A 15,894-nucleotide genomic window follows, 5' to 3' on the forward strand; every position below is an offset into this window, starting at 1 on the left:
TAGCTAAAATGTGGAACTAACTTAGATGCCCTTCAGTCGATGAATGGATAAAGAAAGCACACAATGGAATATTATTCAGCAATAAAGCAGAATAAAATTATGACATTTGCAGGTAAATGGGTAGAGTTAAAGAATATAATGCTAAGTGAAGTTCGTCAATTCCAAAAAACCAAATGCCGAACGTTTTCTCTTATATAAGGATGCTGATTCATAATAGGGTTGGGGCCAGGGAGCATGGGAGGATTAGACAAACTTTAGATAGGGCAAAGAAATAGGAGAGGAAGGAGGGACATGGGGGTAGAAAAGACAGTAGAATGAGATACACATCATCACCCTAAGTACATGTATGAAGACATGAATGGTGTGACTATAATTGATGTACAACCAGAAATATGAAAAATTGTGTTTTATATTTGTAATCTGAAATGTAATGCATTTTGCTGTCATATATAAAAAATTAGAATAAATAAGTAAGTAAATAAACAAAATGGGAAGTCTAAAAAAAGAAATGAATGGAATGAGGGCTGGAGTTGTGGCTCAGTGGTAGAGCACTTACCTGGAAGTGTGAGGCCCTGGGTTCGATCCTCAGCACCACATGATAAATAAATTAAAAGAAAGATCCATTAAAAAAAAAGAAAGAAAGAAATGAATAGAATGAGTAGAAATGAACCAAGGAAGAAGCTCAAGGAATCACATGTTGAAAGCCCCAGAGTTAAGATTTCTAATCCTTCTTGACAGAAAATAGCAGGGCTCACAATAGGAATGAACAGGCAGAATGAGGAGAGAAGAACCCACAGGGCAGTGTCTTATTTATGCATCAGAACATAACGTGCTGGCTAAGCCAGTTTAAAGAGGCTGGATTTTACCTGACTTCTCACTACTTAATTCCAGCCTCTCTGTTTAAGAGGTCTCTCCCATATTGCTCTTTAAGCTCCTTAAGAACAAGAACTACAATCTATATATTCACAACCATATGATTCTTAACATAGTGTCAGCCATATAGGATGTCTTTAATAAATATATTATAAAGTTTGTTGGTGAGAATGAGAACAATAATATGAACATGAAAATAATTTCAGAGATACAACAGACTTGGTGTTTAACACATCAGGTTGATAAGGATGCAATATGAGTTTTGATACAGGTTTTATACAATGGTACTCTCAGAATCAAAGAAAAGAAAAAGTATTTTTAAATACTAACAACTCTAAGTAAAAAATAGGGGGTACTATGATCATGATACTAATTCCCATAGAAGTCCTCAATAAATTCAGATTCTAATACCTGAATTTACCTTAATACTAAGATAAATTATTCTATACTTAACCAGAATTTACTAACTATAAGGTTTGTAAAAGGTGAAAATACTACAAAGATTCATATTGATTTTCAACTAAGCCAAATTGTGAGATTTAATGGTCCAATAAGTATATATGTAAACAGAGCAGTAATATGTTGTTTTTAAGACAGTATAAAGGTTAGGTTAACGCAAAATTGCTGAGACACCAGATATAATGCTACTGTAATAAGCCTGGGTACAGAATGATAAGAAGCTTAACTAAAATGATGAGAGCTAAAACAGTAAAAAAAAAAATAAGACATAAAGAAAGAACAATAAATTCCAGGGGTTGATGAAGTATGTAAGGTCACGGACAAGAATGAGCCTTCCAAGATGAGTGAGAAGAGAAAGGAGGGAAGCAGAAGCAGAAGGAGAAAGGAGAGTGAGAATGGAAGGAGGCAAGAGTCTCAAAGAAATTATACCTTAGAAAATCTGGTCCCAACATGGCACAAGAGATCTCAATAACAAGTGTCCCATGTGACTGGCAGGAATGCAATTAGCCTTTGCCAAACCAGTCATTTCAAAAGTTTATGAGATGGGTCAGTGCTGTTTTGCTTTTGTTTTTTTATGTTTAATTGTTTGAAAAAGAAAGCCTTTTGTAGTTGGAATAAAAAAATATCCAATTTCCCAATCTCGAATGGAGAAAAGTATAGCTCATTTCCATCCTGCAGACTTTTATTCAGGTGGTATCTAGGATTTAGGTCCATTAGAATCTCTTTTGAGCTCACACAGCAAACTGATGTCAGAGTTCAAAGGTGCACACAGATCTCCTGATTCCTAAAATGAAAATCTCTCACTAGTCCACATTGTCTTTGTTTACCACAAAATTCCATTTACAAGAAATTTCATTATCCTGGCAATCTGGTTAATCAAGAATTTACCAAAACACGTTGCTCACTGAAATATAAGTGGAACTGTAGTGCTTACAGTATAAAGTCACATGCTGGCTGGAATCAGTGGCACTTGAGAGAGGGAAGAGAATCTGGGGCAAGAGTTGTTGGAGGGGAGGGAAATGAAACACATCCTTCTTCAGGAATGAAGGACTTACCATCCACCTAGGAAGAGAGCTCCTGGCACATAGGTATGGGTCATCAGCACCCACAACGAATCGGATGGCCTCAGCCAACCAGAGATGACTTGCCCAAGCTCTTGCCCCTTCCTCAGGACACATCCCACATCCAAGGACTGATGCAGAAATACAAAGGCCCAGTCTCCTCACCAATTCAGGATATCTCTGAAGGCTCATTCTACATTCAGAACTGCCCCTAGGGTCAACTGAGATTTCTTTGAAACTTATAAAAACACAACTTTCACCCTGGGCCAAACCTGCTTCCCAAGAGAACTCCCTATTAAACCAAGTGCTAATCTCCATCTCAGAATCTACTCACCCATGAACCTAAACTGCTTGCCCAATCTTCCAAATTTTAGACTTTTCTGACTTTTTATGATGATCATCGTTTTTCTTATAAACTGAAAATTTTCATTAAACTTAAACTTCATTAAGCCTAAGTCAACATTCTAGCAAGAACACTCCACAGGTGATGCACGCTTCGCACTGCATCACCCCACCCCGGGAAGCATATAATGTCACACTGCCCTAATATCAGCGATGCCAACTTGACCATTGATTAAAGTAGTGGCTATCAGATATTTCCACTGTAACTCAGTGTTTTTCCCTTTGAAACTATCAATAACCTAAGGAGTAATATTCTGATAAGATTATTCTGTTACACAATATCCCACATGATATTGGTATCTCATATGATTTCTAAAAACTACAAAATACTTAAGATTATATATTTAAAAAATCAAGTATCAGATCAATGTTAATTTTTCCACATTGTTTTTCAAACTCTCAAACGCAAAGTAAGATATATTTCTATCCTAAGTTCTTAGCATTTTCATGGGAGTATTGATATTTTCCCAGTCTGTGTATTTCCTCTGCACCAGGCAGGCCCCTGTGACTTGTGAAAAAAAACAAACTCAAACCCTCTCCCGAGTAGGCCTCAATTACCCTCTTACCACTGGGGAATAAGAGAAGCAGAGACTAAACAAAATAGCTAAATGTTCTTGCCACAGCAGCAATGAAGGAAGAAAAGCTTGCAAAGCTTTATTCAAATGGTCAGAGAGCATTCCAACATCATTTGTCAAAACAACATGTCCAAGTCAAGATCACAGTATGATGTGATAAAGGAAGTGGTCATTAAGATTACTAATTTTTGTTTTGCTCATGCATTTGGCACCAATTTATTGAAGATTTGGTGAAAAAAAAAACTGAAACAGATAATGAAGACTTTGTTTATTACAGTGCAATGAGTTAGTTAGACCATAAAACATGCTGTCTCATTCAGCTTTTTGTTGCAATGACCAAAATACCTAACAAGGACAACTTAGAAGAAGAAAGTTTATTTTGGATGACAGTTTCAGAGTTTAATCCCTGGTCCACCAATTCCATTGCTCTGGGCCCAAGATGAGGCAGAAGGCATGTAGAGGAGCAATGCTCACCTCATAGCAGCTTGCAAGCAGAGAGAGAGGAAGGGGAAAGGACCTCAGGAAACATGCACCTTTCTGGGACATGTCCCTAGTGATCTACTTTCACCTGCCTACATTACTACCCAGTCAGCCCATTCAAACTAGGATGGACTTATTCAGTTACAGCTCTCGCAATCCAATCATTTCCCCTCTGAATGTTCCTGCATTAACTCAGGAGCTTCAGAGGGACACCTCACATTTAAACCATAACACACACTGAAGAAATTACAGTATTCAGCTGCTTCCTTGAAGAAAAAAGGGTTTCTGGAATTAAACAGTTGTCAGGGACACAACCTTCCGAACACTTAAGAAGCTAAAATAGACTATACTTTCTTATTTGGGTGGCAAATAATACATTCTCAATGAACCTGACACTTTAGAACTGCTTTGTTAAAGGAAGTTCCAGTATTCAATTTCAAAAGAACATGTGGAATGAGCAGATGGTAACAGAAGACTACACTTATTTCTTATCGCTAAAACAGCCCTGAGCACATAAGTTACAGGATTTGAAGAACTGCAGAGCTAGCTGGTCAAAAATAAATCACAATTTTCAAAGTGATTCATAGATTTTAAGACATAAAAACCATGTTTTAAACTTCTGCAACTGCCATTAGGATGTCTGAGCTCTTCCACTTAAGCTCTATCCATTACCAATCGACATGGATTTCAACAGTTATTAAGCTCAAAGTAAACTATGTCTTCTAAGACTTTACTGAGGACACAATCAACTGTGACTTTCTCCTGCGACCCACCTCTCATTTCACCTGCACCTCCAAACATTTCTCTTCTTTTCCCCTCACACAAAATTCTACACTGGACAGTGAAATGTCTGTGTATAAACAGAATTAAACTACCTAAAAGAAGAAGAAACAAACATGATTTCCCAAACTAGAAACTGAACTGTCAAATTAATCAGGGGAACAGTAAAATATGCTAGGTTTAGTGTGAAGGTTTGAGAGTCACACTAAGGAAAGACCCAGCTCTCCCATTTACTGGCTGTAAATTTTGAAGAAATATATAATCTCTCCCAGTTAAGAGTGTTCTTATTTATAGCATTACCTATGTCCCTATATTCTATAGAAAAGTGCTCTAGGTACCTCACAAACTGGTCTTGACAGGTCATCAATAATCTCCCCATTGCTAAACCAAGTGTCAATTCCTAATCTTCATCTTCTTGGAATCAGCAGCAGCATTTAGCAAACTTTATACTCCCTCCTTGAAACACTTCTTTACTTGGCCTCCAAGTCTTCATACTTTCCTGACTTTTCTTCTACTTCACTGGCTTTATTTTTCTTCTTCCTTTTTTTTTTTTAAAAAAAACTTTAAATATTAACATACCCAGAGCTTAGTTAGTCCTTCACTCCTTTCCCCCAGTAGCATTCCTTCCCTCACTGATCTCAAGTCTTTCAGCTTTAAAGACCATCTACACATAGAAGCCCAACTTCTATCTTAGGGCTCTCTTCTGAACTTCAAATTCACATATCCAGCTCCCAACCAACATATCCTAAAAAGATTCTCTAACTTGACGACAGGTCCAAAGTGAGACCCTGTCTTCTTGCCCAAAAGAGTGTGTTCTCCTACAGTCTTTCCCACCTCAGTTAATGGCAACTCTATTTTTGTAGCTACCTACCAAGGCCAAAATCCTACAATCATCTTTAATTCCTCTCTCACACACACATTCCACATCCCAATCCCTCAGCAAATGCTACTGGCTATACCTCAAAGTGTATTCAGAATCCAAAGCCTCCTCAACACCCTCACTACAACCACTCCATTCAGAACCACCAGCACCTCCCATCCTTGTACCCCGCAGTCTCAACACAGCATGTGAAGTGATGCTAATGTAAAAAAAAAAAAAAAAAATACATTGTGATCACATCTCAAATTCTTTCTTAGCTTCTCATCTAAAGCTGAATAAAAGCCACCTACATAACAACCTATGCTTCGGGAGTGAGCTGGCTGTCCTCCTCCTTGATTATTATTTTCCATATGCTCTGATTCCTTGGTGCTCCTCAAAGACACCAAGCAGGATCTCACTTCAGAACAATGAACCCTAGATTTCCCCATGGCACAATCATTCACCTATTTCATGTCTCTGCTATAACATCACCTTTTTGGTGAAGCTTTCCCTGACTAGCATGATCAAGTCCACTACCCAAACAAGCACTTCAACCATTTAACACACCACGTTTTATTTATTTATCACCTGTCTCTCCTGCTATAACATAAGCACATGAAGGTGAAAATTTGCATTTTCTCTACTGCATTACCAGTGCCTAAAACTTCCGCCATATCAGAAACATTCAAATACTTGTTGAAGAAATGAACTAATTCATGATATATGTTCGCCTTGTTTTAAAAAAGAGTTGTATGCAAGCGGGTAATGCTTGTAATACCAGCTACCCTGAGGCAAGTTGATTTCAAGTTCAAGGCCAACCTGCACAACTTATGGAAACCCTTTCTCAAAACAAAAAATAAAAAGGACTGGGAATGTCACTCAGTAGTAAAGCGCCCTAAGTTTGATCCCCAGTACCACAAAAACAAATAAATAAAGCATATCTTGATTTTACATGCAAAGTATATCTTGAGTTTATAGAACTGTCCCATCAAATAATTTCTCTATGATAATCTCATCGATCATTATAGGGCTCCTTAATCAAATTCCTTTTAACATACTACTTGGTTTTTCCCCCAGCTACAAGTTTTGTCTACCTTCTTTGCCTTTTCTATTCTGTATGTGACATATAACCAATAAAACAGATCTTAGGACCTATGAAGTAAATAAGCTGACATAATTAAGTGCAGTTAATGAATTTCAAAACTGTTTCTTAAAGTAAATAGAGTTATTATTCATTTACATGAAGTTTTCAGTCCCACAAGTGGTGGTTTATTTGTTTCTTTTTGAAATAGTTAGGAAAAAAAGATCCTTTAAGGAAGGTAGCCAAATAAATAAACTTAAATACAAGACAGAAGGTAACTAGCTCATTCTATCATTCTGTTATCACTGACATATACTAACTATCAACATTCAGAGAGAAATATGCATGCATAAAATATCTTCAGTGAGAGTGAAGAGCCATAAATTACAACTGCTAGGCTGAATGGAGATAATGGTTTAAAAGTCATATATTTTGGAAATTTTCTATTCCAAAAGTGCTCACAGAATAAGCCCCACGTTTCAGAAATTTTTCTGCCCTGAACTAACCACTGCCCTAAAATTTTATTGTTCCATCATTTTATGGCTCCCACTAACCAAAGCAACCATGAGCCAAAAACCCCTGCAATTTCATTAAACATCACTAATATATTGAAGTTAACATACCCAGATTCAAATAAGATTAGAAATCTAATCTTACTTAAGAGTTAATATGAATATAATATACATACATACATTCTTTAATAGAAGGAAATAAAAACTCCACTTGGACCCTTAGGATTTACTGAATGTAATAATGATGCAGGTTTTTTTTCCTTTCAAAGAAGTATTTTTGGTTCACTCATCTAGCTTTAAGTACAAGGTATAGATCAAGAAAAATGCACCATCTATATGGAATTCAAATTCTAATTTAACATTATATTATAGGATATATAAGTGGAAACATAAGTAGTATTCTTATGCAGGGCAGAATTTCACTATGTCATCCTTCCTCTTATTTGATTCAGCCCATGATATTGGTCTGCACATTTGTAAAGTGTTGATTCTTTATAAAGTACTACAATTAAATGGACAAATAGGAACAAAATCTATAAACCACACTAGCTCCATACTCTAACCACTGAGTTTATGTGTCCAACAAACAAACAATAAATATTATATTGAGATGTAATAGATAAGGTCGGGGTGCAGGGGGGTTGGGAGAACAGCCATAGCTCAGTGGTAGAGCACTTGCCTGGCATGCTCAAGGCCCTGGGTTTGATCCCCAGCACCACAAAGAGGAGAAAGGAAGGGGGAGATGTAAAATGGATAATCAGGAATAAACACACTTCATAGTTCCAGGCCTAACTTTCCAACTTTTAAAATTACTTCAAGATCCATACTATATTAGTTAGGATAACAATCCACCAGACCATTACTACATATCTAATAGAACAGCTAAAATTAAAAAAAAAAATAGTGACAATTACTAAATGCTGGTAAGGATGCCAAGAAACTGAATATTTCATGTACTGCTGTTTAAAAAGTAAAATGGTACAGCCTATCTGGGAAACACTTTAGCAGTTTCTTCAAACACTAAACATACAGTTACCATACCATCCAGCAATCATATTGCTGGGCATTTATCCCAGAAAAAAAGAAAAGTTATGTCCCTACAAAAAAAAAAACCTGTACAAAAATGTTCTTAGCAGCCTTATTTGTAATAGCCACAAATGGGAAACAGCACAGATGTTCAGGTGAATGCTTAAACTGTGGCGCATACATACTGTGGAATACTATTCAACAATTCTAAAAAGAAAGAACTATGGATACATGCAACATTTTGGATGCACCTCAAGAATTGTTTCATTCAACAATTTGTAAATTAATTAGAAAATATTACATGTGATAAGGTTCCATTTACTTATCAGACCTGTAATAACAAAATTATAAAGACAGAATACTGATTAGTAATCACTAGACTAGAAAGGGGTAACACAAAGGAGATCTTTGTGGCAATGGAATAGTTCTCTATCTTGATTGTGACAGTGGTTACAAAAACCTACACAGATAAAATGGCACAGAACTGTATATAGGCCTTGAACAACCATCAATTTCTTGGTTTTGATATTATACCTATAGTTACATAAAATGTAACCCCTGAAGAAAGTTGAATGAAATTATATAAAATGTAACCATCAGGGAAAGCCAGATCTTTTCACTATTTTTGAAACTTCCTGTGAATCTATATCACCATAAAACTAAAGTAAAATAAATGGAAAGAATTATTAATATAGAGGAAAATATACTATAAAGCAACAGCATGGTATTAGAGCAAGAGCAGTCAAACAGAAGGAGGAGGATCCAGTGTTCAGGGTACACATGAGAACTCAACACAGTGAGCACAGTACCACTACCTATGGGAAAAGGAGAAGCCCAGTAGGAAACATTCTACGGAAAAGAAACTGAATCACAAACTTGTGACCTGTGGAAAGACAGACTCCGGATGCATTAAAAATCTGTAAGTTTAAAAGAAAACTGTGAAGTTAGTGATAAATAACACAGGAGACTAACTCTATAATAGAACTGAGGGGAAACTTCTGAAACAAAACCTCTAAAATATAAATCATATGGGGAAGAAGTTTTTTGCCAAAATTGAAGATGTCTGGGGCTGGGGCTGTAGCTCAGTGGCAGAGCACTTGCCCAGCATGAGTGAGGCATTGGGTTTGATCCTCGGCACCACATAAAAATAAACAAATGAAATAAAGGTATGCTGTCCATCTACAACTGCAAAAAAAATTCTTTAAATATTGAAGATGCCTGTTCAATGAAGGATATGCTTAAAAAAGATTATCAACAAATTGCTTATTGGCAACAAATATACTTGTAATATTTAAAGGATTATCATCTAGGAAATACCAGGACTTCTGCAAATCAAGAAAGGTCTCCAGTTTGAGAGACCTTTGATTTGGACAGGGTTTGAGTGTATTCCCCAAGAGTTCCCGTGTTGAAATTTAATCCCCATGTGATGTATTTAGGGAGAGGAAATTTAATCTGATAATAATGTTTAGAGGTGGGACCTTCAGGAGGTGATGAGGAATACATAATGTCATCAGAATACAGCCCCCAGGATTGAAAATCAGTGGCCTTATGAGAACAAGGAGACAAACCAGAAGATACCTACATACACACGTGTGCACTTCCTGTCACTGGCCGCGTGATGCCTTGCACTGCCCCAGGACACAGCCAGAGAGAAGGTTATCACCATACCTGTGGTGGTAGTACACACCCATAATCCCAGCAACTCCCGAGGCTGTGGCCGAAAGATCACAATCATGAGTCCACCTATGCAATTTAGCAAGACCTTGCCTCACATGAAAAAATAAAAAGGGCTGGGATGTAGTTCAGTGATAAGAGTGCCCATGGGTTCAATCCTCAGTATTGAAAAGAAAACAAAACAAAACAAAAAAGTGATGGTTATCACTAGCTGCATCCCCTCAAACTTACACCTCCATGAGCCAAAACAAAACTCTGTGTTACAACTCATCCAATCTGTGGTACTATGCTAACTCAATAGAAAATAAACTCACTCAGACTAAAATGTTAAAATAAAAATAGGTAAAAGGAAGAAAAGGCAATTTTACAAAAGGAAAAACCCCAAAAGGTAAATTGTACATGAAGAAATGCTCAAGGGCTGGGGTTGTGGCTCAGAGGTACAGCACTCGCCTACTATGCATGAGGCACTGGGTTCAATCCTCAGCATCACATAAAAATAAAAGATAAATAAAATAAAATAAAATAAATTGGAGTGGCAACCCTCTATTGAGACTACTCTAAAAAAATGCTCAAATTTATTACGTAATTTTAAATCACATTTTGTTTTCTACCTATTAGTCTGGAAAAATTAAGGCACTGTATAACATCAAATATTGGAGGGGATATAAAGATAGAGAGATCTGCATGAACTACCTAGGAGTAGAGACAACTGAAGTTTGTTCTGGAACATAATCTGGCAGTGCTTCAATTAAATACACGAATATTTTATTATCAATAATCACATTCCTAGATATATGTCTCAAAGATATCATCACAGAAATCTAAGTGATATATTTATCACAGTATTGTATTCATCACTGTGCTAGGAAAATGAAGGCAATGTGAGCATCCACAAATAGGCAAACGAATGGAAGTAGATGTACATTCTGAATTACTGTGCAACAGAGAAGCAATGGACAACAATACAAATAGGTCTTTAAAGCACAACAGGAAAAGAAAGAAATTATTATGCTATATAGCAGGACATCATCTGTATAATTTTTTTTAATTGTAGTTGGACATAATACCTTCATTTTATTTATTTTTATGTGGTGCTGAGGATTGAACCCAGGGCCTCACACTTGCTAGGCGAGTGCTCTACTGCTGAGCCACAACCCCAGCCCCTCATCTGTATAAATTTAAAATGTGGATACCAAAGTCACACACATTTAATCACACAAACAGAAGAATGCATGTCATACACATTGGAATGGTTGCCACTGGTGGATGAGCAAGAGAACAGAGTGAGATTTGGAAATAAAAGTCATTGCATGAAAAAAAAAAAAAAAAGGAGAGGACTTAAACAGCCCAGTGATGATGACTGAATTGAATAAGACTAACTCAATTCCTTGCATCTGAGGTTCAAAACAGTCTTTAAGGACTCTCTTCTATACCTAAATATTATCCTATTCTTCTCAAGATATGCATGCAAAAAACAGACCACTATTTCAAAAGTTTTCAGTGCTAACCTTATTACATGAAGAAACCACCCCATTTCCTTGAATTTCAAAATAAAACATCCAATATAAAAGAAAATTGTTAGATACAAGAGTCACTACCCCGAAATTTAAGTTCCCACAGTGATACTCAAACAAGGTAAAAACTAATCCCCAACCTAAAGTAACTAAGATCTGCTATTTTGGATGAAATAGGACATCTTTAATTCTTCATAATAAGACATTTTCGATAATTATTTTCATTTTTGAGCTGCCATCCACCTCCACACTATCATAAGTTTTCTTATAAAGCAAGAAGATCCCAATTTTTATGTAACAAAATGTCAAAAATAGTTCATTTCTTTCATACAACAGGAGATTCTTGCCATCTTGTTCACACTATCCCAAGAAATAAACATTAGGAAAGGTTAGTTTGCCTTTTTGATTTCATGGCAAATGTCAGGGAGAAAGAATCTGTAGCTGTGACTGACTAAACCCGAAACTCAGCAGCATCAAGATGCCAATGCAGCCCACGGTGCAACTGAAGATGCCATAGTTTCACAGTATAAGAACAGGCAAATTCTGCATTGAACCTAACAGAGACACAGCAAGTGGGTCAAACATACAATAAAGTACAGAACAAAACATACAATATGATTTTTAAATCAAAAGAAAGGTAGTGGTGACTCCAAACATAGCTTCAAAACGCGAGGACCCATTAGTAAGTGAAGTTGCAGATATCCTCTCAGACCAGCTCCTAGGGCAAAGGAATAGGAACAGGCAAGTGGCATCTAAAAGGTGACACTAACAGACGCCTCAGTACCGCCGGCAAGGGCAAACTAAAGAGCAGTACCAACAGGTAAAGGCAGATCATTTGTACCCCAGAAGCAAACACATTACTTGAAAGCACTGTCAAGAACCATCCATGATCATCACTATCACCTCATCCCGTTTAGATTGTCCCTGGAGGCAAAGTAGTTGCATCTCAAAACCAAAGCCACTGTCACAAGCGCATATGTCACTCACCTGGCACGGGGCCCCAAAGACCCCTGGCGGGACCCCCCACGATCCTGATAAAGGCTCCTGGCCGCGGGCCTGAACCTACAGGCTAAGCACCCAACAGAGCTTCCAGCAGCAGCGATCTGACAGCTGGCGCCGCCCGGGGTGAGGCGGGCTGGTGACCCTTGACCCTCGACAGTGCGGGCACACCGCGTGCGGGGGTTTACCCGGGAGAGGCTCCAAGCCCTCCTACCTGTCACAGCTTCATCACATGCCGCGATGTGGTCTGTCAGATCAGTCAGCCGTGGGAGCCCCAACAAGAGAGGACAAGGCGAGGGCGTATCTAAGGAGAAGGTGGGGTGCGCAAATCCAAGTGGGAAATCCTCGGGAGCTGCAAGCGCCGGCGGATCGCCCTCTCCCCACTGAGGTTGCAAGGTGCCGCTGCCGCCGCCGCCGCAGTAAATCAGCTGACACCAGGCTCAACTGCCGTGACTTTCGCTGCAACTGTCGCAAAAATGAGGGGGAGGGAAGTGCTCACCATTTCCCAACAAGCCGTGCCTAACTAAGTCAGCGCGTAGGAACCGGGCCTGTTACCGTGGAGACCGGAAGGCGGCGCGGGGGTCAGCTGTGAGCTAGGAGCTCACGGCCGCCATGATGGTTGTGGGAAGGCTGCTCTAGGCTGTCCTCTCGCCTTCCACTGCTCGTTGGGAGGACCGAGCTGAGAGGAGGCTGATAGGCAACTCTAGGTCTTCCCTGGGGCCTGAATATTGAGAGTTTGTGCTTGCTCCCCTACGACTCAATTCAGGGGGCTGGGAAATGTTACTCTTTTCCTGTGGGCTTCAGAACTTGGCTGTTGCCCACGACGCAGACGGCCAGAGAAGGAACTCTCCTTTGCAACTAGAGAAAGCCCGACCTTGTGCAACACTCTTTTAGAGAATAGGGAATGAATATGTGTTTTCTGTGTGAACTACTTAGTGGAGCATGAGGTCTGCAATCTGGCATGTGTTTGGATCTCACTTCCTCCACTGCACATTGTTAGTGTCATCTTGAGCGTGTTGCTTCTCTGCATTCTCTTTTCATTTTTCCCACTTACAAAACTGGGATAATAACCTCGTGAATCTCTAGGGAATTAAAGGAGTTCAATGTATGTTAATGACACTGTGCTTCTATATCTTCCTCCCAAATATTGACTGGTTGATTGAATGAATGAATGGATGACAGCCAAGCTGAAAACTAGTGCCATGCTGGTGACCAATGGTCAATTCCGTTTGTTTGTTGTTGTTGTTGTTTTTAAGAGAGAAAGGAAGGAAGGGAGAGAGGGAGGGAGGAAGGAAGGAAGGAAGGAAGAGAGAAAGAAAGAAAGAAAGATAAAAGAGATTCAGTATATGGTTTTTGATGGTGTCCTTGTTTGTTTTGTTTTGTTGTCTGTATAGGCTTACTAGTGGATTTATGGGATAAGTAAGAATCCTATTGCAGTCCTCAAAAGGTCCTGTATATATGAATCACCTTAGGATCTTGTTATGGTAAGTTTCTGATTCAGTAGGTCTGAGGTGGGTTCTGGGATTCTGCACTTCCAACAAGCTCCCAGGTGATATCCCTCGCTGCCACTCCTGGGATCACACTTTAACTCGCAAAATTCTATTGGATACAGGACCTGGAGAATGGAACTAGGGGACCAGAGCAGGGAACAATCACACGTAGTTTTTTTGGTAATTTGCCACAAGGGTGCTGACTGTTGCTTTGGTCAAAAGGCTTTCAGTCAAATTCCAGACCAGCCTGGGCAACTTAGTGAGACCCTGTCTCAAAATAAAAAATAAAAAGGGCTGGGGATGTATCTTAGTGGTAGGGTGCACCTGGATTCTGTCCCCAATGCTGAGGGAAAAAAAAATTTCCTGTTAACAGTTTGTTATTTCAACTAATGGCAAAAAATTAGGATAGGATAACTGGCAAATCGTCCCTCCCCTTTCCCCCAGGCAGACAGCTTCTCCCCAAAAGCACATTAGAGCCCCATCAGTGTCCTGGGTGTCATAACACTTGTTCCTTCAGCAGACCATTTAGCATCCAACTTCTGCACTGTACTTTAGGTCTTAGGTATCTTTTTTCTTATATGCTGCTTCTGTTTATTTCTAGAGACCAAATCTGCTGCCATACTGTTGACCAGGGAAGTGACTAAAGTACTTGAAAATCAATAATTCTGAAATTGTCTTGTGCTGAAAATTGGAATTCTGTGATTTTCTTCTGCTTTTGACTAAATACTTTACAACCATTTAGTTGTAGGAGAAAAAATGATGTTAAATAGAATAAGTTAATTCCTAAGCCAGCTGGCTTCAGTACACACATTTCCTCTATTGTTTTGATGAGTACATTTATAACATTAAGTTCATAATCCTCCACAATTTAAAGATTAATGAAAAGTTTTGTATTATTATCACTCTCATCCTTCTCTACCAAGTTTATAAAACTTATCACCACCACCTATATTTATATAAAATCTAATGAGCTACAGGGCTAACATAAATATTCATATATTAATGACTAAAACATTTCTGGTTCAGAAAAATTACACATACACACAAATACATACATGAGTTTTAAATATAACCTTCCTGAAAAAATAAGATTTGTATATTCAGTAAGCTGATCCTGAATATATTTATTTGAATAAAACATTTATTCTTCTCAATCCGGAGGGATTATATAAAAATCTTACTGAGAAAACAAAAATCTGGCATATTCGGAATCAGGCCCTGCTTCTCTCTGAGACTGAGGAGGTAGGGAATTTCCTAAACATTGGGAAGCATATTGGATGCTGGGCAGCTAAAAAGAATGACAAACGTCCACCAAGATGTATAAGCTATACTACGCTACAGTACGAAAAATACACAAGTAAGGAATAGGGAAGAAAGGCGATGAAATACTCCTAGGTGGGTGTAAGGAAGTGTAATCATATTAAATTTTATAAAGGTCTAGAAAAATGGAAATGATTTAGGATAGGATAAACTGGTAAAAGAAGAAATCTTTGACACCAATATTGAAATGTAACACATGGCTATAAATGCTCAACAATTAAATTTGAGGGTAGTACAGGGAATGAAGTAGACATATGGGAAAATGTAGATTTAGGGTCTAGCTATTTCCACCCTGTGGGGGACTCCTCTAACAGGCAACCTTTGCCTTGATGCTCTTTTGGGTTAGTAGGGACTGTATCAGGTTGGGCCCAGACCCAATAATAATTTTAAAAGTGATTTAAGCTTTTTGTACTTTATTCCAAAGATACTAACAAAATAATTGGATAATTTCAATCAATATATAGAGCAATAGTTTTCCTAATAATGTTATATTCATTTTTGATTGCTTTATAACAAATTGCCACAATCTCAGTGACTTACAGCCACACAAATTTATTGCCTCCACTTCCAAGAAAAAGAGTTCAGGCACAACTGCTGTCCTCATGCTTTCACAAGAGTACCACCACAGTCTCATCTGGAGACTTAACTGGAGAAGAACCTAATTCCAAACTCATACTGTCTCCTTCTCTTCCTTGTTGCTAAGTGACTAAGGGCTCTGGCTTCTTACTGACAAATCAGCTGGAAGTGGCCATCAGGTCCTGGAGGCCACAGTTCCTTAACACAGGACCT

At 38.3% G+C, this 15,894-nt stretch overlaps 1 protein-coding gene across 2 annotated transcripts in view; it reads right to left on the reverse strand.

Moving 5' to 3' along the window:
• Wdr7 (WD repeat domain 7) overlaps nt 1-12,718 on the reverse strand; it is a 323,602-nt gene extending 310,884 nt beyond the window's left edge. For both annotated transcript variants that reach the window (XM_076836770.2, XM_076836771.2), the window contains exon 1: nt 12,510-12,718. The gene's annotated coding sequence lies outside the window, so the exon portion shown is untranslated. The remainder of the gene's footprint in view (nt 1-12,509) is intronic.
• Between the last annotated feature and the right edge of the window lie 3,176 nt (nt 12,719-15,894).

The sequence above is a fragment of the Callospermophilus lateralis genome, chromosome 17 (genome assembly GCF_048772815.1).
Source record: "Callospermophilus lateralis isolate mCalLat2 chromosome 17, mCalLat2.hap1, whole genome shotgun sequence".
Taxonomy (NCBI): domain Eukaryota; kingdom Metazoa; phylum Chordata; class Mammalia; order Rodentia; family Sciuridae; genus Callospermophilus; species Callospermophilus lateralis.